Source organism: Macaca fascicularis, chromosome 4, assembly GCF_037993035.2.
Source record: "Macaca fascicularis isolate 582-1 chromosome 4, T2T-MFA8v1.1".
In the NCBI taxonomy this organism is placed as follows: Eukaryota; Metazoa; Chordata; class Mammalia; order Primates; family Cercopithecidae; genus Macaca; species Macaca fascicularis.
This window is the reverse complement of record NC_088378.1, coordinates 6,322,375-6,350,118: the sequence shown is the minus strand read 5'-3', so window position 1 is coordinate 6,350,118 and position 27,744 is coordinate 6,322,375. Positions and strand designations below refer to the sequence as shown.

General features: G+C 38.3%; 1 long non-coding RNA gene across 1 annotated transcript; it reads right to left on the bottom strand.

The window, feature by feature from the left end:
* Positions 1–1,565: 1,565 nt before the first annotated feature.
* On the bottom strand, positions 1,566–27,744 carry LOC135970383 (uncharacterized). The gene is made up of 4 exons (XR_010586061.1): positions 27,616–27,744; positions 12,439–12,472; positions 11,698–11,832; positions 1,566–2,342 (listed from the first exon to the last, which is right to left on the bottom strand). It is a non-coding gene; the product is annotated as an uncharacterized lncRNA (long non-coding RNA).

Genomic DNA, 27,744 nt, shown 5'->3' with positions numbered 1-27,744 from the left:
TTTTGATGAAGTTCTAAGGCCAAAGGAATATTTGGTAGTTTTTTAAATTTTATAAATAATAAAAGCCCACTGCAGAGAGCTTGGAAACACTTTCGTTTTTCACATGGGTGTATTATGAATAGGATTAGATGTCGTATTCTTTTATGACATTTGCAGTAACTTCCTAGTCTTTCAAAAGATATCATGATTGCATGCATATATTGTTCTCATGTTTTTCCACTATTTAAAATAATTCTGTGGTAAGCATCTTTGGTGTAAGCATTTTTGTACATATTATTTATATTTTTCTTAGAAAATATTTTTAAAAGAATCAGCAGGGCCAGATCTATTTGGTGCATCACTGTACCATATATGCTGCTATACCCATTGCTGCTAAAGCATGCTCCCATGCTAACATACTAATAATCTCATAGTTTTAAGGTGGCACATTCTTGATTTTCTCTGTGATAGAAAATCTTTCTATATCCATGGCTAGCCTTATTTCTTTTTCTACAATTACCTGTTCAAGTATTCTTGACATCTCATTGAGTAATTAATTTGCAAGTAACCTTTATATTCTCAAGTAAATAATATTGTATAGTCTTTTGTTATAACATGTTCAAAAGGAAAAAAGAGCAGTATTTGAAATTATCTTGCATATATTTGTGATGTTATTTAACTAAAATCTTAAGGTATCCTTTAAATTTCAAAAATTAAGAGCAACCTTATATTACAATTTTTGTTTATATTTATTATAGTTATCAGGTTGTTACATTTCCATTATTTTAAGATGCTTTGTGTGTATATTTTTAACAATGAAACCAATTATTGATGTATCTCATATATTATTTTTCAAATATAATAACTTAGATGTAGTTTAGCTGTAAGAAATGCTGTACATGTCAATTTCATCTATTATGTTACATCTGTCATAGTCACCATGTCCTTAGCAATATAACACACAGATAAAGCACTATTACATAAATCTTATGGGCAGGGACATTTGTTTGTAACTGTCTATTTTTGGTGATTTTTATTTTTGCCCCATATGGAGTGGGTACTGTCTATCAAGTGAGGCTTGGCAGTAGCTGCAGGAGCAGCAGCATCAAGAGTGAGACACTGATGAAAAGAGAAGAGGAGCTGCAGATCAGATTTCTTCAGGAGAAGGAAGAAAGTAATAGGTCAAGGGAAGGATAAGCAGTAGACAGAGAAAAACTGGCCAGATTAGTAGCAGAAGATCTAAGGAGGATGGGGAAGCAGACGGCTTTACAAAAAGCATCATGAACAGTGTTGTGTGCTGAAGGGAGATGGAATGCAGGAGAGACTCGGAGTGCCTGGAATAGGCAACAAAGAGGTTCACAAGTCAAGTGGAATGACTCAGTCATAAGATGGTAATGACACCTGAGAGACCACACTCTTTGGAGAAGCATCCCAAAGGAGAGAGGGTGATATGGAATCAGGGAGAGAGACACTGGGAGAAGAGGCTCTCTTCTTGAAGAGGTGCATGGAGAAAGAGGGAGGCATGGATAAATGTGGTGTATTTTTCCTGGGCCCTGGGAAGTTAAAGGAGTTCCCAACAGATGGTCCTGACTTAATGAGATAATTTAGTGGTGCGAAGGAAGGCTGAGAAGAACGTTGCAAGTCTGCGGATACTGAAGGGAAGAGAGAGGCCCCACAGCAGCTGAGAACCACGTGTAGCGAGCATGAATGTGTACTGGGCTGATTTTCATGATTACAGGATTTTTTTTTTTTTAGCATTGAAGAACTTAATGTTTAGTGTTCTGCTGTCCTAGAGATAAGAACAGAGAGGGCAATGTGGATGTTAAGCTAGAGTTGTGTATGAGAGTTATTGCAAACAGAGGAGGAAATGCAAGTTTAAGTGAAATAGTCACTTGGATGACCTACAGTATTGTCTACAACTGATAGGACTTGGAAATTGACTAAGGAAACTGATGACCTGGGAGGAAACAAAGTCATTTGAGGGAGCAGTCGTCTGAAGAAGTTTATGGGGATTGAGGACTTGAAACTCACCTAACAGTGGGGTTACAAGGCTATGGTTAAGATGCTGGACTCTGAGGTTCTGATGACATGGTTCAGTGCCTTAGGCCAGGTGACTTAAGAGGAGTGGAGTTGGAGATCAGGAAATCACAGGCTGACACCCTAATGCCAAACTTCCATCCGCAGCTCTAAGTTGGGTGACACTCGCCTGACATTTGCACTGACATCTTTCCCAAAGCTTCTCATGTCCCTCCCTCTCCCTCAGCCACAGGTTGACTTCGTCTCCTGTGTCCTCAATAATTTCCTGCATATTCCTGTTTATTCTCATGTTCTCAAATCCTTATTTCCATCAAGCATCCAAGAACCTTGACATAAGAACCAGCCACAGAAAAACGCATCAAACATTAGTTCAAGGACATTGAAAGAAAAACAATTTATAAAATAGTTACAAATTACACAGGTAAATAATGGATGGTACACAGAGTTTAACCAACTTCTACCTAAGCTAACAATTTAGATTTCTCCCTGTGTAGTGTTAAGTCTTCCCTGCCAATCTTCACCCGGTCATCAAATTATTAACTACATGGAGTCTAGACACAGAAACCAGGATGTAAGTCCTAAGAATCTCACCATATGACACACATGGCATGCATCTGGTCCCCCCAAGATGGTCTCAACCCGCTGGCCCATTACTGGCCATCTAAATGGAAGTTAATGTTTCCATGCCATTGTCACTATTCAAAGGACACATGGAGAAATTACAAATGGCTATGATCTTAAGTCATCAGCCCATCTTTTAAAAAGTAAATAAGGCTCTTTTTATTTTTTCTCCCAGCTGCTCAGTCACTTTTTGTGACAGAAATGCAGTGTCATTATCCTTCAGTGTGAACTCCACATGAAAGCTGAAAATGAACTAGAGGGTCTGGAAAATGTGGCCTGGTTAAGATCTACCCATCGGCAAGCACTCGAGCAATGTCTGAGTGGCCTGGTAATGGAGCCCCTCACAGGGCCTGTCACCAGCACATCACAGGCATCACTCGGAGGCATTTTCCGTGGGGCATAGCCAGCTCCCTGTTTCTTCAAGTTCAAAAACTAAACCTTCCATATACCCCACCCTCTAAATGAGAAGCTCGATGTAAACTGTCCATGCTAGGAAATGAGGTAACAAACAGTGAGTAATCAAGGGTCTCACGTTTGCTGCCTCAGTACTTCCCTGACTATTCTTTTTTTCTCTCTATCTTCCCTTTCTTTTCACTAGAATTCATTTTCTGAACTCTTTTCTGTCACAGATGCTTAACCTTCACTTTGCTTTCCTGAAATGTGGCCTGGAGAATCAGGTCTTTTCAATCTGCTCGATGTGTTTTTCCGCCTTGGCCAACATTAGAATTGGAAAAAATTTGGGGACCGCATAAAGCTGGCAGGACAGAGCCATCCACACCATATTTCTTTGTTATTTGTGCTTAATATATTGTTGGCAGCCTTGTCTGTTTTAGGTTCTTGGCAGGATTTGGTCTCTCTTTCCTTGGCACTATTCCCTCGTTTTTGAACATGCAGGGAAATTTATTTAGAGAGCTTTTCAAGAGTCCATTTTTAGACCCACGGATGTAAAACTCACCAGTCGACCCTGTTCCATCAAACAGCCAAGAAGCAGTCCTTATTGTAATTAATCATTACAATAATCATTAATAATTAGTGACGTGCACATACATTTTGAACCTTAAAAACACAATATATGTTTGCAACTTGCATCACATCTCAGTAAAAATCTTCAGAAGACACTTGTGGCAATGTGCAGAATCTCACTGTGAACTAGTGGCTGAGAGGCCATGAGGAGGCAGAATGCATTTGACAAAATGCAAAATGCCTTGAAATGCAAAAGAGTTTGGCAACATGCAGCTATGCCAGTGAATTCCAGTATTTGTTGCATTCGGTTTTAGCTCATTATAAAGAAAATGTTTTGCAAATCAGGTAGAAGAAGCTGCTCCTTAATAATTAAGGCATGTGTCCTAAACGGGTAGTCAATTTCTTGACTGGGGGCGACCTTGAGCTGATAGCACATGTCAGTTCAGAGATGTAGTGCAAGGAGTGAATTTCGTCAGGTCTATTATACTGTATAAAAAGAGATTTCACCTTGATCACTGCTGTCTGCTTAATGGTTGCTCCAGTTCACATCTCATTTGGTTAACAGAAATTTAGAGGAAAAAAATTAAAACTGGTGAAAAAAATTCATCAAAATGGAAAATCAGTCGCTGGCATCTCTTACTGCAGCCCCACTATACTTGAGCTAACTTACAGCCCCTCTCTAACCTATACATAAATCATTCTTCAGAGTTTATTCCAATCATTGAAACCTGCAAGTACATGGATCGTGTACTGCCAAAAGATTCTGCATTGGCATTTAAAATATGAATTTAAAAGCTTAAAAATATATACCACATTAAGGTTGTTTATCTCTGATATGTGGGATTGTTTTCTCCTTTTATTCTTTTGTATGCAATCCTTTTATAATTGGATGAACAGTATGTAATTTTAAGAAAGAGAATGTCTTTCCTCAAGTATCAGGAGAATGAACAATCTTAAAAATTAAAATCTACTTTTTGTGCAAGAATTTTCCAAACACTTGAGCAATTTTTGACTTAAATCCTAACATTTCATGACTGAAGGTGTACTTAGCAACCATTCCATGGTGCATGCTCCAAAAACTACTCCAATATGCCAGTGAGTATTTTCTACTCCAAAGAATAGTGAACTATGTCCTGTCAGCCCAACTCGACTGACTCCGTCTTTTTCTATGGCCCACAAGCACATAATACTTTTCATCTTTTCAAAGGGTTGTATTTTAAATGGTTATTTTAGTACCTACACAATCCCCTCCGCTTTTGGTATATGTTTGTTTGACAGAGAAACCTAAAACATTTATTTTCTGCTCCTTTAAGAAAGAACTCACTCATCACTGATGTAACAAAAAGTGGTCCATATTGAAAGAATTGTAGGATACAGTAAGTAAACACAGAAAAATGTGTTTTCACTCAATCCTTCTCAAAGCTTTAATGTGCTATTATGTATTATAACAGTAACTAAACTATAACTATGCATCCTCCCCAAACTATTTGACCATATAGATCTTCCTTCTGGGCAGGCTTTGTGATATATTCAAGGTTATTATGAAGTGTGGTGCATGTGTTATTCAACCAAAGGAAGTTTTCTCTGTGCCTTTGTAGGAATTCATAAAGACAACTTACTACATTCAGGGCCCAGATGCAGCTCTTTATGGAAAACGACGTCATGCAAAACAGTGCCTCTGCTCGGAGTTCACAATCATTTCGAGAAATACAAGATTCATTTTTTAAAGTGTAGAAATGGTATCTCTCAAAGACATCAGTAATAGAAATAAAAGCCAGTAATTAAATTTGGATTTATTCTCTTTTTTCTAGCACACAGCCTTTGGGATAGGGTAGAGAAAGAAGCGCCCTTCCTTACAAAGACAGGAAATCGGGCATCTCAGTTTTAAGAACTGTGTCTCTTTATCCACAGGGATTGGTAAACAGACTTTTCAAAGTGTTGCTAAGAACCATAAAACTTTCGTATCTTTTGTATGTTAGGGCTTTAGAGAGAACAGGGAATGAAGAAGAGCTGAAAAGAACATGTGTAAGAGACTAAGAGGCCAGGAGAGAGTGTGGGATGTGACCTTGAAGCCCAGAGCATGGTCTCCAGAGTGTTCCAGGGGCAGTAAATGGCCAAGTGTGCAGGGCCAGTGCACAGATGTTGGTCAATGCAAAATGGCACGTGCAAGTTCCACAGCTGCCGGATAAAACCCTGCATCAACACGGTGACCCTGCACCAACATTGTGGCCCAGGAAAGGTCACCAGGGAGGCTTGCCTTGCCCTGGCTGTGGGAATAGTGCTCTGCTTGTTCTTTGCAACTTGTTTGTTCAATTTTGACCATCACATGAATGGAATCAATATCACGCCACATATGTTAAGACATTACCAGCAAAACACAGGACAGACAGACAGCAAAACACAGAGAATTGTGCAGGTTTCAAGGAGCTGAACTCTGTGAGGTTTTACGTATCTACTCATTGTAAATATAAGTAATGTTTTAAAAGAGGTTTTGCCTTGACCTAGAGCATAAGCAAGTTCCCTGACTCAAAATATTCTATTCTCCACTACTTCAATTGTTCAGTTTTCCCAACTCCCTAGATCCTTCAACAGGCATCCAGGTCTGCCCAGGATGCAGCCCAGAGATTTCTGGTTTGCCCAGTTTAGAAATCCAAAAAGTCTTGCTTTTTACCTTTAGATAGTTCCAAAACAGGAAAATAACCCTATTTCTTAAGTGTTAATAATATGAGAGGTCATAAAATTGATTAGACATTACGATACATGAAGTATGAGATGGTTAAATCAGACACAAAAGAACTGGAGATTTTAACCTGTATCAGACCTTCCTGTAAACCAAGGGATAGGCATAAATGACTTTGAGACACAAGGAAGCATGAAGACTGAGACCACCTGGCACCCATACCTCACTGGGTCAGAATGTTCCCTAACCCAAATTAAATACGTGAGATATCTAGATGATGTTACATAGGATATTATGTTACAAAGGGAGCTACTTTGATCGTAAAATATCTCCATTTTTACCTTTGAAAATACATAACTGTCATTGATATTTTTAGTGGATCATGCTCCATAAATTCATACATTTCAGTTTGGTTCACTATAAAAAATCTAAGTTGACCAGATATAACCTGCTAAAAGCATTCTTTCAATAACGACTCTTCCCTATACTAGTAAATGCTATCAATAATTTATGTTAGCATGTTTTTAAAAAGACCTATTCGTAATTTTTTTCTTTGTATTCTCACTCTTGGTGTTCATATGATAGAAAAAAATGGGTTATAGATCAGCTACTAATCCTTTCTTTCCCATTCTTTACTTTCAAATATCATTTCCTAAGCACTTTATTACACTAGGTTTTAAAATAAAACAACTCAGGCAGCAAAGAATGGGAAAATGGAAGCAAATTACAATTGGAGACATGGCATGGACATTAAGCCTTGAAATCAGAAAAAGATGTGGATTTGAAGCCTAATTGCATGCACCCTAAATGATATGAAAGGGCTATCATCTGCATAATGGAGATGATGATACATGGGCCTCATAGATTTGCTTAATGACTGAGTAAAATAATATAACAAACATGTTTAGCACAGTGTTATACTCTTAGGAAAACCTGAGTAAAAGTAAACTATTATTTTGTTACAGTTTTGAAGGTGATAGGGCATGGTTATTGGTGACCTTGAGAGACAGAAAAATTCAGAAGAGCATAAAAGAAAGTAGATAACTACTGCTCATCAATATCCAGCTCTCTTCTATAGTGGGGCATATGGGATTCGTGTACTCCTTCATCTCCTTGAAGGTAAGTGTATGTGACTTGTCCTGGCACCTGAGATCCTATTTCCTAAGCAAGAAGTGACATAAGCCATTCCCAGGTGCAAGCACCTATGAGCCGGTGCTCACCTCTTCAGCTGACCCTTCCCAAGATGCAGTGACCATGGAAGCTCTTACTGATATGGAGGTGCCTATCAGTAGCACTCAATGGCAGTGGCCTAGAATATCCAGCTAACACATGGAGACAGCTGTCTTGAGAATTCACAAGCTACAAAATGGACTATCTTTGTGTGAGAACTCACTATTTCTGAGGCTACTTCACTGAGAGTGTTTATTATTTCAGAATAACGTAGACTATTTTGACTCATGCAACTTGTATCTAGAGAAAATTCAGCAACTTTCTATAATTAAAGTAAGGTTGTCTGAATTTATGTGCATGCATTTTATTGCCATTTACATTTCATGCTTCCCAAAGTACAACCCAGCATACAATGTGATGAAGGAATTGGATAAACATGCATACAGTGAATGGCAAAATTTATTCTTGCATTTTGAGATTCCAATAAAAGAGGTCTAAATGTGGTATTATACTTACTGTATCAAGTAGCTGATTTTGCAGACTAATTTTCATCCACAGTATGCCCCTTGCACAAAAGACTACACTGCTCAGAATGCATATTGACAAATGCCTGATCCTTTCTAGTCATGATGAATAGAATAGGTTGTCATAACAAATTGCTATCTTCTAGAACAGATTTTGAAAAAAAAAAAGCCAATAGAGAGAATGTCAACAATCCTTGGGCTTTTCAGTTGATGATAAGTAGAAATCAATACCTTTTATTTAAATGGACATGCATTACACCTGCTATATTCTTTCTACATTGATGTCAACTTGGCATTTCCCTAGAAATTTTTCTTACAAGAAAAGCAATATTGTATCCTTTTATTCCTTCTGTCCTGAGTCTATATGCATGCTATTTCTGTAGAAGGTTTCTATAGAACCTTTCTATAGAAGTTTTTAACAGCCAGCGATACAAACTAAAATTTGAATAAAAGAGAAAGTAATTTCTTGTTAATAGATTACCTTTTATTATATTTGAGATGAGACGTTTAATTAAAATATTTATTGAGAGAGGTAAATCGTTTCAGATCATTTCAACACCTTACATGGAATATATGTACGTATTTATTTCTATTTTATGTGAATATTATGATTAACTGCCAATCATTTAGAGTTATTTATACTAAATGCTAGATGATTTTTATGTAGTATTTAAATCTATTTCCTCAATCCTAAACCAAAAATATATATTTGATTTTCCTTCAATATCTTTGTTACTTATGACTCTTATTAAGCTCAGGATTTAATGGTCCTGGCTCTATTCCTGACACCTTATCAAAGTTGTGCTGGAATTTTTTCTTGAGCAAACTGCCACTGTATTTCAGAATGCAATGCCCTGCCTCATCTCTTGTGGTCACTCCTGCAATTCCCCATGTCTCACAGCTCCACCATCATTTGAAATGAGACTTTGCTGACTTCTAAAACACTTTCATTGTTCTTTCATTCTTATCTTCCAACTTCTGGTCGAAATAATACGAAAAGTTTACCTTTTACATGTAGACTTTGAAGCGTCACAATATTCTAAAGAATTTCGTGTAACGTATGTGCTGAGGGTCACCCCTCATTGTGTCAAATTTTTCACAAATCTACTTTAACTTCAGTTTCAAGATGCCATTGTGTCCAAGCGGGCTGGGCATGTAAGAGTCACATGACACTGGAGCATGTCGGGTAGAAAATAGCTCCACTAGGACCATGATGGCTGGGATCCCTGGAGGTCCTAGCAGAGAGTACGAGATATGTGTTACGGTCATTCATCCCCCTAGAGAAACACTGGAAAATAATATCATAGCCAGAGAAAAGACTCGAAAGGAACCTAAAGATGTGGCTTTAAGTCACTTCCTCTATGATGTGATCATGACAGATTCTATCAGCTCTATTGTTTTAGTGCAGTTGCTATGAAACTGTTCTATTAAAATAGAATAGAAATTTAATATTCTATTCTATTCTGTTATATTGAAAGTCAAGAGCCTCATCAGCTAATGAGAGGAGCTGAGTCTTCCATGTGCCAGAAATTTTAGCCAGAGAGCTAAAGCTTCTCCCAATGCTCAGCAGGAAATAGGGGGCATTTTCTCAGCTTCTATGCAATTGTTTTGGGGGAAGGAGCACGGAATGGAGTCAAAAAACAAATATACAACACAACCAACCTACCATCTAGGTTGGGTTGGGTAGCCAAACAGCTAGAGAAAGGGAGGCCAGGGAGGAAAAAATGGGACACTGACCCCTGAGAAGACACAGGTAAGGGCCACAAATCTAAGAGACAGAGAGGGAGAGGCAGGAGAGAAAGAGAACATGCACAAAGTGAAGGAGTTTGAGTGTAACACACATACACACATCTTTCTAGGGATTTAAAAAAACAAAAAATAAGATTTTCATACTATATATTCAGTAAATGCACTGGGGAATGGCTTGGTCACCGCTGAAACTGAGGTCTGCAAAATCAAGTTAAGAAACTATTTAGAGGCGTACAGCATAAAAAAGGGACATCTGAAGGACATAAAAGGAACCTGGAAGATAGTGTAGGGTGGTGCCAGGAAAACAAAATGTTTACAATAGGAGCTTCAGAGTGTAGGAACACAATACAACTATCATCATGAAAAAGAAAAAAGTCTAACCTTAGAGTATGTAAAAATTCAGTGAAGATATTCCTCACAGAACACTGAAAGTTCTAGCCAAATGAAGAAACAAAAATACAAAGCTGAAAAGATAAGGATTTGTGAACGTCAGAAAAGAGGAAATATTGGGGGAATATGATGGTTAATATGACACTCGAAAATAATGTATTCTGCAATTGTTGGATGAGCAGTTCTAGAAATGTCAGTTAGGTTAAGGTGGCTAATAATGTCCTTAGGATCTACTATATCATGAATTTTTTTTTTCTCAAATTGTCCAATTAGTTACAAAGAAACATGCATGAATATCACCAACCATGTCTATTAATACCTCCAAAATGTGCTGTGGATTTGTCTGTTTCTCCCTTAAATCTCGACAGTTTTGGCTTCCTGTTTTAAAGTTCTCTCATTAGGCACAAAATACAGTATTTATAACTTCTTTATGTTTTGGCAGGTTTATCATTGTAAGACCTCTCTCTCTCTTTTACTCTAGTAAAATTCTTTGCCTTGAAGTCTAGTTTGAATCTTACTAATATAATCTCTCTTCCTTTCTGATGTTTATTGTTTTAAGGAAATATTATTTCTAATATTATATTTTCACCCCACATATGTTTGTGTGTTGTAAACCCTTCTCTTGTGGGCAGAATACAATTGACTTTTCCCAGATCTATCCTTATAATTCCAGTCATATGATTGGATTATTCAGTTTATTACATATAACATCATTATTAATATGATTTTTTTAGGTGTACTATTTTATCATGTTACCTTTCCATTTTATTTTTTGTTTCTCCTTTAGTCATTCTTTTAAACGTTTTTTTTGATTATTCCATTTTATTTAGTGTATTGAATTTTTAGCTATTTTTAAAATCATTTTAGTAGTTTCTCTAATTATTACAATATGCATTTTTAACTTAGAGTCATCTTGGAGGTATTATTTAATTACTTCAGGTAAAATATAGGAAATTTCAAAGAAATGTATTTTTATTTAACATTCCCATCCTTAGTGCTTATTGTCATGTATATTGTATCTACATACATTATGAACTAAGCTAAACTAAACAAAAACACTTTGTGCTTTAAAAAATCGTATATTTTTAAATGAGATATATAGATGAGATGATAGGTGATTGATAGATAACATAGATAGATAGATAGCATAGATAGATGATTGATAGATGATGTAGATAGATAGATGATAGATAGGGCACTAATGACTTCAGTCAGACAGAGTTTGGATTACTAAAGTAGACTTATAGGACCCCGTAGGACAATGCCTATGAAACAAGCTTACTTTAGGAAAAGGATAGAACATAGCAACTGCACTAAAGCAAGGACATGCACAGCAGCCAGAGGCTGCCCCACAAAGCAAGACCCATGGCACCCAGAGTGGGCCCCAAGAGTCATCCCCTGAAAGACCTTGTAGATGGATGCACTCTCTTATTCAAATCCAGAATCACTGACCTGCACCTGGATACCTCCAAATCTCAGCTAGGGCATTTTAAACCTATATACTATTAGTTTCTAAGGCTTCATTAAAAAAAAATACCAAAGATTGAGTGGCTTAAATAACAGAAATTCATCTTCCCACAGTACTTGAGGCTGGAAATTCAAGATCAAGATGTCAGCAGGGCCAGTTCTTTTTGAGACATTTCTCTTGACTTGCAGATGACCATCTTCTTGTGTCTTCACACAGTCTTTACTTATCGAACATCTGTGTCCTAATCTCCTCTTCTTATAAGAAGAGATTCTTATAAGAATGCAGGTCATATTGAGTTGGACACTATCCTACTAACCTCATTTTAACTTATCTAACTCATAAAGGCCCTATCTCCATATACAGTCACATTCTGAGGTACTAGGAAATAGAACTTCAACAAATGAATGTGAGGAAAACACAGTTCAGTCCAGAACATCCTGCTCATCACGTGGGCATAGTCTTGCTATCCAACCTGCCTCACTGGCAGAGCCCTCTGGAGACCTTACCTGGGTCAGTGCAAATCCTTGATCCCATTACACAAACTACCTCCAACCCTCCTTGTCCCCACGATGATGAAGCACATTATTAGTCAGAACATGTAGTGCCTTCACTAGGCACCAGTACTGTGCAGAGACAACACTTATTTCAACAAAAGAGTCAGGTCAATTGAAGCCTTCCTGTTGTAATTAACCCTCGGTGAGGTGTGTGTGTGTGCATGCATGTGTGTGCGTGTGTGTGTGTATGAGTGTGTGCGCATGTGCGTGCATGCGTGCACGTGCGCACGAGAGAACACATTTCTAGATCAACACATTTCTAATTGTTACCTGTGGGGCGATTTGCCCAACCACTCCACTTACCATGATCAAAAGTTGATCTTCAGTTTTGACTGACCTTGCAAGGTACCAGGGAGAGAAGGAAAAAAAAAGCCCATCATAATGGGAATTCCAACAGGAGATATCTAAATAAAGGTGGGACCCTATGGAGCTGGGTTCCCCGATAATGGATAATCCCACTTTAAAACAACTTCTTCCCATTAGTCCCTTTCCCAGGTGACTACAAAGGAAGTTGCCTTATTCAGAGCAAACAAGAGGAGAACAAATACATGTATGTATATTCGTTCTACATTCATACAAATGCAAATATATATGTGTGTGTGTGTGTGTGTGTGTGTGTGTGTGTGTATACGGATAGATTTACAACCACAAGACTATGTTTGTGAATTGTGAACACTTATTTATTTAATATAAGTGGCTCAAAACATCTGTGGCCATGCATTGAATTTAAAATGGTTCCAATTTAAGATGCCAATTTAAGATTTAAGATGTCAATTTAAGGCAGAGACAAATTCAAATGTTTTCCAACTGATGACACTTTGTCCTGTGCCTTAAACAATCCCCACAAATAAAACTAGCAGCTAAGTAATTAGATGTCAAGGAATCAAGACACAATGACTGAGAGTAATCAGAGGAAAACAGTTTAAAAAACAGATGTAAAACTCTTTTGACATGATATTTATCAGACATATATGATAAAGCAACTGTATTAGTCTGTTCTTACACTGCTATAAAGATACTACCTTACACTGGGCAACTTATAAACAAAAGAGGTTTAATTGACTCACAGTTCCACATGGCTGAAGAGGTCTCTGGAAACTTATAATCATGGTGGAAGGTGAAGGGGAAGCAAGGCACATCTTATACGGCAGCAGGGAACAGAGTAGGGGAGGGGAGAACTGCCAAACACTTTTTTTTTTTTTTTTTTGAGACGGAGTCTCGCTCTGTCGCCCAGGCTGGAGTGCAGTGGCGCGATCTCGGCTCACTGCAAGCTCCACCTCCCGGGTTCACGCCATTCTCCTGCCTCAGCCTCCCGAGTAGCTGGGACTACAGGCGCCCACAACCGCGCCTGGCTAATTTTTTGTATTTTTAGTAGAGACGAGGTTTCACCGTGGTCTCGATCTCCTGACCTTGTGATCCGCCCGCCTCGGCCTCCCAAAGTGCTGGGATTACAGGCGTGAGCCACCGCGCCCGGCTTGCCAAACACTTTTAAAACCATCAGATCTTGTGAGAATTTCCTGTCACAAGAACAGCATGGGGGATACTGCCCCCATGATCCAGTCATGTCGCACCAGCTCCCTCCCTTAATCCATGACAATTACAATTGGAGATAAAATTTGGATGAGGACATAAAGCCAAACTGCATTATTCTGCCACTGGTCCCTCCAAAATCTCATGTCCTTCTCAGACTGCAAAATCAATTATGCCTTCCCAACAGTCCCCCAAAGCCTGAACTTATTCCAGCGTTAAGCCAAAATCCAAGTCCAAAGTCTCAGTGGAGACAAGGCAAGTCCCTTCTGCCTATGAGCCTGTAGAATCAAAAGCAAGTTAGTTACTTTTAAAAAATGATGAAGGTACAAGCACTGGGTAAATGTTTCCATTTCAACTGAGAAAAATTGGCCAAAACAAAGTGGCTAAAGGCCCCACACAAGTCCCAAACCCAGATGGGAAGTTGTTAAACCTTAAAACTCCTAAATCTCCTTTGACTCTGTGTTTCACACCCAGGGCATGCTGATGCAAAGGGTAGGCTCCCAGAGCCTTGAGCACCTCTGCCTCTGTGGCTCTGCAGCATACAGCCCATGTGGCTACATTTGTGGGATGGTGTTTAGTGCCTGCAGAATTTCCAGAGGCAAGCTGTCAATGTATCTACATTTCTGGGATATGGAAGACAGTGGCCCTCTTCTCACAGCTCCACTAGGCAGTGCCCCAATGGGAAACCTGTATAGCAGTTCCAACCCCATATTTATCTTCTGCAATACCCTAGCAGGGGTTCTCCATTAGGGCTCCACTCCTGCAGCAAACTTCTGCCTGGACATCCAGACATTTCCACATATCCTCTGAAATCTAGGTGGAGGCTCCCAAACTTCAACTCTTTTCTTCTGCATGCCCACAACTCTAACAATACCTGGAAGCCACCAAAACTTGGGGCTTGCAGCCTCTGAAGCCATGACTTGAGTTATACCTTGGCTTCTTTATTATAGTTCTCTAGAGGGGAAGAACTAATAGGATAGATGTATATATGAAGGGGAATTTATTAAGGAATATTGACTCACATGATTACACGTGAAGGCCCAAAATAGGCCTCTGCAAGCTGAGGAGCAATGAAGCCAGTCTGAGTCCCAAAACCTCAAAAGTAAGGAAGACAACAGTGCAGCCTTCAGTCTGTGGCCAAAGGCCCAAGAGCCCTTAGCAAACCACTGGTGTAAGTCCAAGAGTCCAAAAGCTGAAGAACTTGGAGTCTGATGTTCAAGGGCAGGAACCGTCCAAAATGTGAGAAAGATGAAAGCCAGAATACTTAGCAGGTTGACTTCTCCCACCTTATTCTGCCTGCTTTATTCTAGCTGCACTGGCAGTTGATTAGATGGTGCCCACCCACATTGAGGATGGCTCTGCCTCTCCCAGTCCACTGACTCAAATGTTAATCTTCTTTGGCAGCACCCTCACAGATACACACAGGAACACTACTTTGCATCCTTTAGTCAAACTGACACTTAATATTAACCATCAAAGTTCCACCCCTTGTCAACTTGAACGCATACACATCTCCTGAAATTATACATAATCTCCAAATAAAGACAATAATGAAGTCATAATTATGGCTAAGAAAATATAGCTATCCCTTGTACAACCGGAAGCACATTAATCCTTAACCTAAATGCTATTACATAAAGTTAACAACATTTAAATGCTAATATGAAGTCAGCAAATCTTATGTCACATGAAAAGGAAAAAGAAAGGAAATAAAATTAAGATTCTTTTAATACAAGTGTATACATGCATAAACCTATTCTTAACAAAATAAAAAATATATTCATAACAATTACAGTTCTTGTTTCTGCAACTGGCCATATTGTCATGTCTGGTTTTGATGACTACCTTCTTCTGCTACCCATTCTGTATTCCCTTTGCCTTCTGCAAGTACCTCAGGGGGTCATGCTTTCTTTCTCCTGGTGGAGTGACCCAAACCTTCATGCCTAAAGAGTCTGGGCCATTTGTAGTCCTGCCTGGGTTGGACCATTGTAGTTTCCCATTGACCTTAATCACAGGGCATGGTTATATTAAGAGATGCCCTATGGAATCTCCTGTGTTTTATACATACTCTTTGTTACTCCATTGTGTAATAGTAGATTGATTTCATCTTGATAGTCTGGGTCAATCACCCCAACCAACATTGTAAGATAATTTCTTAGTACAAGTATATACATGCACAAACCTATTTTTAACAAAAGAAAAATTATATTCATGACAATTACAGTCTTAATTTCTGCAACTGGTCACGTGGTCAGTTATTAGTTATTCCTCCTACCCCTGGAGGTAGGAGGAGCCCAAAGTGGCCAGGTGGCAATTGTAAATTTTGGTTTAATGGAATCATTGTTGTATCTCCTGGTGGCAGCATTCCTCTCTCTGGAACTAAAACCTGTAGGCAAACAGAACATAAAGTCATGGAAACAGGAAGCAAAAATTTTGCTAGTGGGTCACTAGGGGTTATAGTAAGTGGTGGCACTTCCTCTTCCACTCCTTGATTCCTGGACCCATGAATCCTGGCTATGGGAGAAAGAGCACTATACATTGGATGCTGATTCAGAGCATACACAACCTTCTGGAAAGCTTTGTCCCAGCCATGCAAAGTATTGTTACCTAGTTGGCATTGTAATTGTGACTTTAAAGACTATTTCACTAATCTATCAATCTAGCTGCTTCAGGAAGAAGGGGAACATGATAAGACCATTGAATTCCATGAGCATGAGCCCACTGCTGCACTTCTTTAGCCATGAAGTGAGTGTCTTGGTCAGAGGCAATGCTGTGTGGAATACTATGATGATAGATAAGGCATTCTGTGAGTACATGAATGGTAGTCTTGACAGAAGCATTGCATGCAGGATAAGGAAACCCATATCCAGAGTAAATGTCTATTTCAGTGAAGACAAACTGCTGCCCTTTCCATGATGGAGGAGGTCAAATAATCAACCTACCACCAAGTAGCTGAATGATCACCCCAAGAAATGGTACCATATCAAGGGCTCACTGTTGGTCTCTGCTGCTGGCAAATGAAGCACTCAACAGAGGTCATAGCCAGGTCTGCCTTGGTAAGTGAAACTCCATGTTCTTAAGCCCATACATAGCCTCTATCCCTGCCACCATGACCATTTTGTTCATGGGCCCATCGGGCGATGACAGGAATGGCTGAGGAAAGAAGCTGAGTGGTGTCCACAGAATGAGTCACCACTTGATCCTCCTCTGCTGAGGTCACCCATGGATGAGTATTCAGATGAGATACAAATATCTTCAGTTTTTTAACCACTCAGAAAGGTCCATCCACCTACCTCTTCCCCAAATTTCTTTGTCACCAATTTTCCAATTATGCTTCTTACAAGTCCCTGACGATCCAGCCAAAGCGTTGACTACAGCTCATGGATCAGTATATAATCGCACATCTGGCCATTTCTCTTTTCAAGCAGAGTGCACAACCAGGTGCACTGCCTGAAGTTGTGCCCATTGAGATTTCCCTTCACCACTGTCCTTCAGAGATGTCCTAGACAGGAGCTGTAGTACTACAGCTGTCCACTTTTGGGTGGTGCCTGAATATTATGCAGAACCATCTGTAAACCAGGCCATAGTCTTCTATTCCTCTGTCAACTCATCATAGGGAACTCCCCATGAGGCCAGCAGTGCAGGCTGGGGAGAGAAGGCAGGGTGGAATGAGTGGCAACCATGGACACTTCCTCATGTAACTTACTTGTGCCTTCAGGACCTGCTTGAGCCCAGATCACTTCTGATGATGGAATGCTGCTATGCATGCCCAACTTTGTGGCTACATGGTTCAGAAAGCACCCAGTTTATGATAAGCAGTTCAGGTCACATGGTGACTTGATGACCTATAGTCAAGCTTTCAGTTTCTACCACAGTCCAGTAACAGGCCAAGAGTGGTCTCTCTAAAGGAGAGTAGTTATCTACAGAAGATGGCAGGGCCTTGCTCCAAAATCCTAGAGGCTTCAGCTGTGAATCCCCTATAAGTGCCTACCAAAGTCTCCAAAGAGCATCCCTGTCTGCCTGAGGGATGTACCATCAGATTTGCTGGGTCATATGGCCCAAGTGACAGATCAGCCTGCACAGAGCCTTCTCCTGTTCTGGACCCACACAAAACTGACAGCCTTTCAGGTCTTTCAATAAATAGGCCAGAGTCACACATCCAAATGAGGAATGTGTTGCCTTCAAAATCCAAATGGGCCCACTAGGTGTTGTACGACTTTCTTAGTTGTAGGAGGGGCCAAATGCAACAACTTATCCTTCCCCTTAGAAGTAATCTCAACAGGCCCCACACCACTGGACCCTTAGAAATTTCACTGAGGTAGAATGTCTCTAAAGTTTAGTTGGATTTATTTCCCATTCCGTGGCATGCAAATATCTCACCAGTGAGTCCAGTGCATTTGCTACATCTAGCTCACTGGGTCAAATTGGCATAATGTCATCATTATAATGGACCAATGTGATACATTTTGGAAGTGAAAAGCGATCAAGATCCCTGCAAACAAGATTATAACACAGAGCCAGAGAGTCGGTATACCCCTGAGGTAGGACAGTAAAGGTATATTGTGGCCTTGCCTCTGGTGGGCATTATAGACAGGAATGGAGAAAAAGGCATTTGCCAAATTAATGGCTGCATACTAGGTACCAGGAGATATGTAAATCTGTTCAAGCAATAAAACTACATCTGATACAGTAGCTGTAATTGGAGTCACCATTTAGTTAAGTTTATGATAATCCACTGTCATTTCCCAAGATGCATCTGTCCTCTTCACAGGCAAAATAGGAGAATTGAATGGGGATATGGTGGGAATCACCACTTCTGCGTCTGTCAAGTCCTTGGTGGTGGTACTAATCTTTGCAACACCTTCAGAGATGTGATTTTGTTTGATTTACTATTTTTCTAGGTAGAGGCAGCTCTAATGGCTTCTATTTGGCCTTTCCTGCCATAGTAGCCCTCGTCCTACCAGTAAGGGAGTCAATGTGGGGATTCTGCCAGCTGCTAAGTATGTCTACGCCAATTATGCATTCTGGCCCTGGAGAAATGACCACAGGATGAAACTGGGGACTCACTGGACCCAGTGAAAGTTGAACCTGTGCTAAAACTCCATTAATTACCTTACTCCCTAAGCCCGTACACTAACTGAACTGGAGAACCACAGTGATGTTTTGATTCCCCTGGCATCAACATCAGCTCAGAGCCAGTGTCCAGTAGTCCCTGAAAGTTTTCTTCATACCCCTTTCCACAGTGCACAGTTACCCCAGTAAAAGGCCGAGGTCTCCTTGGGGAAGGATGGGAGAAAGACAAACAGTATAAATTGTCGGTATGTGTAGTGGGGTCCTTCCTCAGGGAGACCCAGCTTCCCCTTTATTCAAGTGGTGCTGGGTCTGTAAACTGGTTCAAGTTTGGAAATTGATTGAAGGATCATGATTCTCTACTTTTATAATTTAAATTAGTCTTTTGTTACTTGACCTGGAAGTTTTCTGCTTATATGAATTAAGTAAGAATGCAGTAGGCTTCCTATCAATTTCACTTCTAGGTACACCATAATTAATTAACCAATGCCAGAGCTCTGCATGAGTCAGACTGTTCTGATTGCTGCTTTATCTCTGCTGTTCATTACAGTAACTACGCCCACATTGCCGTTGATGATTGAGTGTCACCAGTTGGCCCCTGCCAGCTCGGAATCCAATTATTCCCATTGCATTTAAATTTTCTAATTGAGTAACTGTGGTTCCCACTGTAAGATGTGCCATACAGAGAAAAGCAATCACAGAGCTCTTCAAAAACTCAAGCGCTCCCATCACAAATCAATTTCACAAGGGTATGATAACAGGTACGTCTTCTGGAACCTCCCAGTTGGGATGAGTAGGTCTAAAGTGACTAATTTACATCACCATCCCAGTCTCCCTAACCTTTGGATCCTTTCCTCTACATTAAACCAAGGGAGATTAGATACTCCTAGCTCACTCACAGTGGGCCTTTTTTTAATTCATATTTCAGCTAACCAAGCTAATAAACTATGAGAACTTTTTTTTTAACTCCCCAAGCTGCAACATTAAATGCAGAGTTCCTGCTAAGTGGGCCCATATCAATAAATTCAGTTTGATCCAACTTTATGTTCCTTCTATCATTATCCCGCACCCTTAATATCCATTTCTATGCCTGTTCTCCAGTCTGATCCAACTTTATGTTCCTTACATCATTACCCCACACCCTTAATATCCATTCCTATGCCTAATCTCCAGTCTGATCCAACTTTATGTTCCTTCCATCGTTATCCCACACCCTTAATATCCATTCCTATGCCTGTTCTCGAGATTTCTGCTTATATAAATTAGAAAACTCAAGAAGTTCTTTTGGAGTGTAGCACACCTCCTCATGAGTCACACTCTGAACCTCACCTTTAGGAACCTGCCAAGATTCGAGTCTAGTCTATAAGCAAATAGGTGTGTTGAGGGTGAGTCCTGAGCAGAATCACCTGACAACTGCCTCAGAGGAGGCCATCACTGTTGCCTCAGGCAGTGCATGGTTTATCTTATCAGACTAAGGTGAAAAGGCTGATGGCAGCATGGGTGGGGAGGGTATGTTTCCACCACTAATAGGATAGAAATATATATGAAAGGGAGTTTATTAAAGAGAATTGACTCACAGGATCACAAGGTGAAGTCCCACAATAGGCTGTCTGTAAGCTGAGGAGCAAGGAAGCCAGTCCAAGTCTCAAAACCTCAAAAGTAGGGAAACTGACAGTACAGCCTTCAGTCTGTGGCCAAAGGCCTAAGGACCCCTAGCAAACCATTGGTGTAAGTCCAAGAGTCCAAAAGCTGAAAAGTTGGAGTCTGATGTTCGAGGCAGGAAGTATCCAGCACAGGAGATAATTGAAAGCCAGAAAACTCAAGAAGTTGACCTCTCTCACCTTCTTCTGCCTATTTTATTGTAGTTATGCTGGCAGTTGATTGGATGATGCCCATCTACATTGAGGGTGGGTCTGCCTCTCCCAGTCCACTGACCCAAATGTTAATCCCCTTTGCCAACACCCTCACAGACACACCGAGGAACAATAATTTGCATCCCTCAATCCAATGAAGTTGACAGTTAATATTAACCATCACAGCCCCTTTTAGACACAGCAGGAGCTGGAGCAGCTGGGACGCAGGTCACCATGTCATGAAGCTGCACAGAGTAGTAGGGTCCTTGGCCCAGCCCACAAAACCATTTTTCTCTCCTAGGCCACCAGGTCTGTGATGGAAGGTGCTGTCACTAAGGACTTTGACATGCCCTGGAGACATTCGACTCATTGTCTTAACTATTAACATTTGACTCCTTGTTATTTATGCAAAGTTCTTTGGGCTTGAATTCCTCCCCCAGAAAATGTATCTTCCGCCCCCCCCATATGGTTAGGCTGCAAATTTTTTCAAACCTTTATGGTCTGCTTCCCTTTTAATTGACTCACAGTTCTGTATGGTTGGGAGGCCTCAGGAAACTTACAATCATGGTGGAAGGCAAAGGGGAAGCAAGGCAAGTCTTACCTAGTGGTGGGAGAAAAAACGGGCAATGTGGGGACTGCCAAACATTTTTAAAATCATCAGATCTCATGAGAATTCACTCACTATCATGACAGCAATATGGACAAGTCCACTCTATGACCTAATCACCTCCCACCTTGACACATGATGATTACAATTTGAGATGAGATTTGGGTGGGGACACAGAGCCAAACCATACCAGCAATTATCTTACTCTGATTGAATAAATGTAAATAAAAGAACTTCAGAAAATAGGGACCTATTAAAAATGTCTTAGCAAACCTGCAAAAACACTAATCAGAACTTCTGCAAATGAAAAATGCTACAAATGAAGTAAAAACTTTATATATATATAAATATATATAAATATATATAAAAAATATATAAATATATATACAAATATATAAATATATATAAATATATAAAAATATATAAATATATATAAATATATAAATATATATAAAAATATATATAAATATATATAAATATATATAAATATATAAATATATCTAAATATATATATGTAAATATATATCTAAATATATATCTAAATATATATGTAAATATATATCTAAATATATATCTAAATATATATCTAAATATATATAAATATCTAAATATATATCTAAATATATATAAATATATAAATATATATCTAAATATATCTAAATATATCTAAATATATAAATATATATAAATATATAAAAATATATATAAATATATATAAAAATATATATAAATATATAAATATATATATAAATATATAAATATATATATATAAATATATAAATATATATAAATATATATAAAATATAAATATATATAAATATATAAATATATATAAATATATATATATAAATAGACATAACAGGAAAAGAAATTATTGGATAGAAAAATCATCAAAATAACTTATTTTGTCCTCTTTGTAGTATAGAGGGCAAAGAGGCTGAAATGGAAAATAATTTTAAAAATGAAGAAAAAATTAGAAAGTCAGACATAGTCTATTCCACCAGTAAAAGACTAAAGATAGAAAAGGTGATGGATGCAATGTTTAAAGAGAAAAAGGCAAAGGAATTTTCAAACTGATAAAACAGACCAATTCACATTATTAAAATACTAATCAAATCAGTATGGTATTTGTGTGGAAGAGTAAACGTTATGGTTGTTAATAATTATTTTACTTCTTCTGATATTTTCCCATTCTTCTTAAAGTGATATGACCATGTGACTTGCTTTAGTCAATGAAATATGAGCATAAATACTGAGTGTGCCTCTAGGCAGAAACAAAAGTGAGTGCTTCACCATGTGTCCCTTCTCTTTAATGTGTGATAGTGGAAGGATGCATGTAAATAGAGACTGCTTCACCATGGATCTCAAAATAGGTGCATCACACGTGCAGAATGAGCAGCAAATCAACATTTGTTGGTTTAAAACAAGGACATTTTGGGGTGTTTGTAAAACACAATAAGCTAGTTGACTGCTACTGAAACATGAAATTAGAGAAATCAATCAGTGAAACACATGTGGATGTCAGTATGTAGACACAGGCATTAGCATAATTCAATCAAAAATCAATAGATTGTTTAATGAATGGTATTGCCACAGTTGACTGTCTATCCAGAAGACAAATATAGGGACTCTACATTCACTCACATATATCTTAAACCATATTCTAAAACATATTTTAGATAAATTAAAGGTGCTGAACATTAAAAAATTAAATGCCTACAGAAAAGTTAATGCTTACAGAGAACCTAGGGGACTAAAAATAAGGGTCGGAGAGATTCTCTTTTTAACCAAGGCTTGAAGCCCAGGCATTTTTAAAAGGAAAATTGGCATATTGAATTACAGAAAAATTTAAACTTTTATATAGCAAAAGTTACTGTGAAAAATGCCAGTAGAAAAACATGTGAGCTGGAAAAATTTATTACAAAGATGATAATGTGTTATTAGCTATAATATAAAATGACAGCTACAGATTTGCAAGAAGGAAACAAATAATACAAGAGCAACTGGAACATAATGATCAATAGAAGTGCAAATTTAAAGGCCATGAAACGTATGAAAAGATCAAATTCACTAGTATTCAGACAAACGTAAATAAATATACAATAATATATAACTTAATACCAGTCAGGCTGAAAATATATAAGCTACAAAACTATTTCCAATAGGGTGTGTGTGGTAAAGAATACTTTCAAATATTTCTGATGAAAGTGAGAAATGATACTACTTTTGTTTAGAAAATAATCTGACAACATCTATCAAATTATAAAGAATAATATACATACATATATTCTAACAATAAAACCTCACTCTTCAATTTAGCCCATAGAAATTAAAGTACTAGAACACAAAGAGGTTTCGTGCAAAATTATTTGAATTAGAAAAGAATAAACAAAATGAATACATATACAAATATAATCTATATATATATATATGAAGTACTATATATATAGTACAAAAATGGAGAGAGAGAGAGAGAGAGAGAGAGACTAATTCATTGGGAATAGCATGCCAGGAGGGATTTCCATAAAAATTAATTAATGAGAGAATGATTATGTAAAAATATATAAGCCTCACCACCACGGGCTAAGATGCAATGGGGCCTCAAATAAACTTGAAAGGCAATCTAGACCACAAGGACTGCAACACCTAAGCAAGTCCTAGGGCTGAACTGGGCTGAGACAATGGACTGGGCTGAGACAATGGAGGCAACCTCTGCCTCCCAGGTTCAAGCAATTCTCCTGCCTCAGCCTCCTGAGTAGCTGGGACTACAGGTGCCTGCCACCACATCCGGCTAATTTTTTTTGTATTTTTAGCAGAGACGGGGTTTCACTGTGTCAGCCAGGATGGTCTCGATCTCCTGACCTCGTGATCTGCCCACCTCGGCCTCCCAAAGTGCTGGGATTACAGGCTGAGCCACCGCACTCACCTGATTGGCTGTACTTCTAATGGGCCTGAGGTGGTGGTGGCCATGGGGTGAGGCTCTTCTGCCTTTGGCAAGGGGAGGAACAAGTGGGAAGGATTGTGCCTTGTGGTTTGACTGCCAGCTCAGCTGCAGTACAATAGAACATGAGGTAGACTTCAAAGGTATTTGGCTCTAGCTCCTGGCTCCCAGTTGGCACCTCTGTATGCCCCTACGGCCTGGGATAACTTGCTGTACTGAAGGGAAGGACATAGGCCTGATTAGATTTGTCATCTGCTGATTTTAGAGCACCAGCGTTTTCAGCAACCATAGGCAGTAGTTAGGGAGTCATTAGAGCAGGCTTTGGGCAAGACCCAGTGCTGTGCTGGTTTCAGGTCTGACTCAACTCAGTCCTAGCAGTGATGGCCACACAGGTGCTTATGTCACTCTACCCCTAGGTCCAGGTGGTTCAGAGTAAAGAGAGATTCTGCTTGTTTGGGAGAAAGTAAAGGAAGATAACAAAAGTTTCTGTCTGGTAATCCAGAAAATTATTTTGGATCTTGTCCAAGACCATCAAGGAAGTACCTCTACAAGTCTGCTGGAACCACAGCACTTCTGGATTTGGGTTTCCCCCTAAAGCAGATACAGCTTAGATCACAACAGTCAAGTTCCTTAGAATTTCTGGAAAGTTTTCCCAAGAAGGAGAAGTAAGCCCAGACTGCAAAGACTAAAAGAAATCCCTAATTCTTCAATGCCCAGACACTGAAGAATATCTACTAGCATCAACGCCATCCAGGGAAACACAATCACACCAAATGAACTAAATAAGGCACCAGGTACCAATCCTGGGGAAACAGAGATATGTTACCTTTCAGAGAGATAATTCAAAATAACTGTGTTGAGGCAACCCAATGAAATTCAAGATAACGTAGAGAAGGAATTCAGAATTCTATCAGATACATTTAACAAAAAGATTGAAACAATTTAAAATACAGGAGAAATTATGGAGTTGAAAATTGCAACTGGCATACTGAAGAATGCATCAGAGTCTTTTAGTCGCAGAATTAATCAAGCAGAAGAAAGAATTATTGAGCTTGAAGATAGGCTATTTGAAAATATACAGTCAGAGGAGACAAAAGAAAAAAGAATAAAAAACAATAAAGCCTGCCTACAAGATATAGAGAGTAGCCTTAAAAGGGCAAATCTAAGAGGTATTGACCCTAAAGAAGAGCTAAAGAGATGAGGGTACAAAGTTTATTCAAAGGGGTAATAACAGAGAACTTCCCAAACCTAGAGAATAATATTAATATCCAAGTACAAGAAGGTTATAGAACACCCAGCAGATTTAACCCGAGAAGATTACCTCAAGGTATTTAATAATCAAACTCCCATAGACCAAGGAGAAAGAAAGGATCCTAAATGCAGCAAAAGAAAAGAAACAAATAAAATATAGTGCAGCTGCAATACATCTGGTAGCAGCAGAATTTTCAGTGGAAACTTTACAGGCCAGGAGAGAGTGGCATGACATAATTAAAGTGTTGAAGGAAAAAACCACACACACTTTTACTCTAGGATATTATATCTGGTTAAATTATTCTTTAACATGAAGGAGAAATAAAGACTTTCCCAGATAAAGAAAAGCCGGGGCTTTCATACCTCAAGAAATGCTAAAAGGAGCACTTCAATCAGAAAGAAAAGGATTGTTCATGACCAATAAGTGATCACCGGAAAGTATAAAACGCACTGCTAAGAGTAAACAGAAAAGCACAGATCACTATAACACTGTGACCGTAGTGTGTAAACTACTCTTATCCTAAGTAGAAAGACTAAACCAGGAACCAAAAACAATAATAACTACAACACTTTTCAAGACATAAACAGTACAATAAGATATAAATAGTGACAAAAACATTAAAAAAGAAGGGAAATGAAGTTATGGTGATATGTCTTTACTAGTTTTCTTTTTGCTTATGTGTTTAGGCAAACAGTATTAAGTTGTTATCAACTTAAAAAAATGGGTTATAAGATAGTATTTGCAAGCCTCATGAGTAACCTCCAAATAAGAAACATACAATGGATACACAAAAAATAAAAAGCAAGAAATTAAATCTTATCACCAGAGAAAAATCACCTTCACTAATGGAGGAGAGGAAGGAAGGGAAAGGAAATGAAGACCACAAAACAACCAAAAACAACAAAATGGAAGGAGCATGTCCTTACTTATCCATAATAACACTGAATGTAAATAGACTAACGTCTCCAATTGAAAGACATAGAGTGGCTGAATGAATTAAAAAAAAAAAAAAGAAAGAGACCATTGATCTGTTGCCTGTAAGAAACACACTCCACCTATAAAGACACACATAGACTGGAAATAAAGGGATGGAAAAAGATATTCCTTGCCAATGGAAACCCAAAAAGACCAGGAGTTTTACTAACATCAGACAAAGTAGCTTTCAAGAAAAAAATTATTAATATAAGATGTGACAAAGAAGGTACTATATAATGATAAAGGGATCAATTCGGCGGGAGAATACAATAATTTTAAACATATGCATCCAACACTGGAGCACCCAGATATATAAAGCAAATATTATTAGAGCTAAAACGAGAGAGAGATCCCAATACAATAATAGTTGTACATTTCAACACACTGCTTTTAGCACTGCACCAATCTTCCAAACAGAAAATCAACAAAGAAACATCAGACTTAATCTGTACTATAAACCACATGAGTCTAAGAAACATTTACAGAATATTTCACTCAATGGCTGCAGAATACACTTTCTTTTTCTCAGCACATCATTCATTCTCAAGAATAGATCATATATTAGATCACAAAACAAGTCTTAAAATATTTTTAAACATTGAAATAATATCAAGCGTCTTCTCTGATGACAATGGAATAAAACTTGAAATTAATAACAAGAGGAATTTTGAAAACTACACAAACACATGGAAATTAAATAACAGGCTCCCTGAATGACCATTGGATCAATGAATAAATTAAGAAGAACATTGAAAAGGTTGTTGAAACAAATAATAATGGAAACATAGACCAAAACCTATGGGATACAACAAAAACAATATAAGGGGTAAGTTTAAAGCTGTAAGTGCCTACATCAAAAATGAAGAAAAACTTTAAACAAACAGCCTCACAATGCATCTTCAAGAACTGGAAAAGCAAAAGCAAACCAAACCCAAAATTGGTAGAAAAAGAAATAATAAAGAACAAAGCAGAAATAAATGAAATTGAAATAAAGAAAATAATACAAAAGATCAGTGAAACAAAAAGTTGCTTTTTTTTTTTTTTTTGGAAAGTTAAACAAAATTGACAAGCCTTTAGCTAGACTAAGAGAAAAAGAGAGAAGATTCAAATGCACAAAATCAGAGATGAAAAAGAAGACATTACAACTGATACTGCAGATATTCAAAAGATAGCAGCCACTATGAGCAACTATATACTAATATATTGGAAAATCTAGAAGAAATGGATACATTCCTAGACACAAACAACCTGCCAAGATTGAACCAGGAAGAAATCCAAAGCCTGAACAGACCAATAACAAGTAAGGAAATTGAAGCTGAAATAAAAATTTTCCCAGTAAATAAAAGCCTGGGACCTAATGGCTTCACTGCTGAATTCTCCT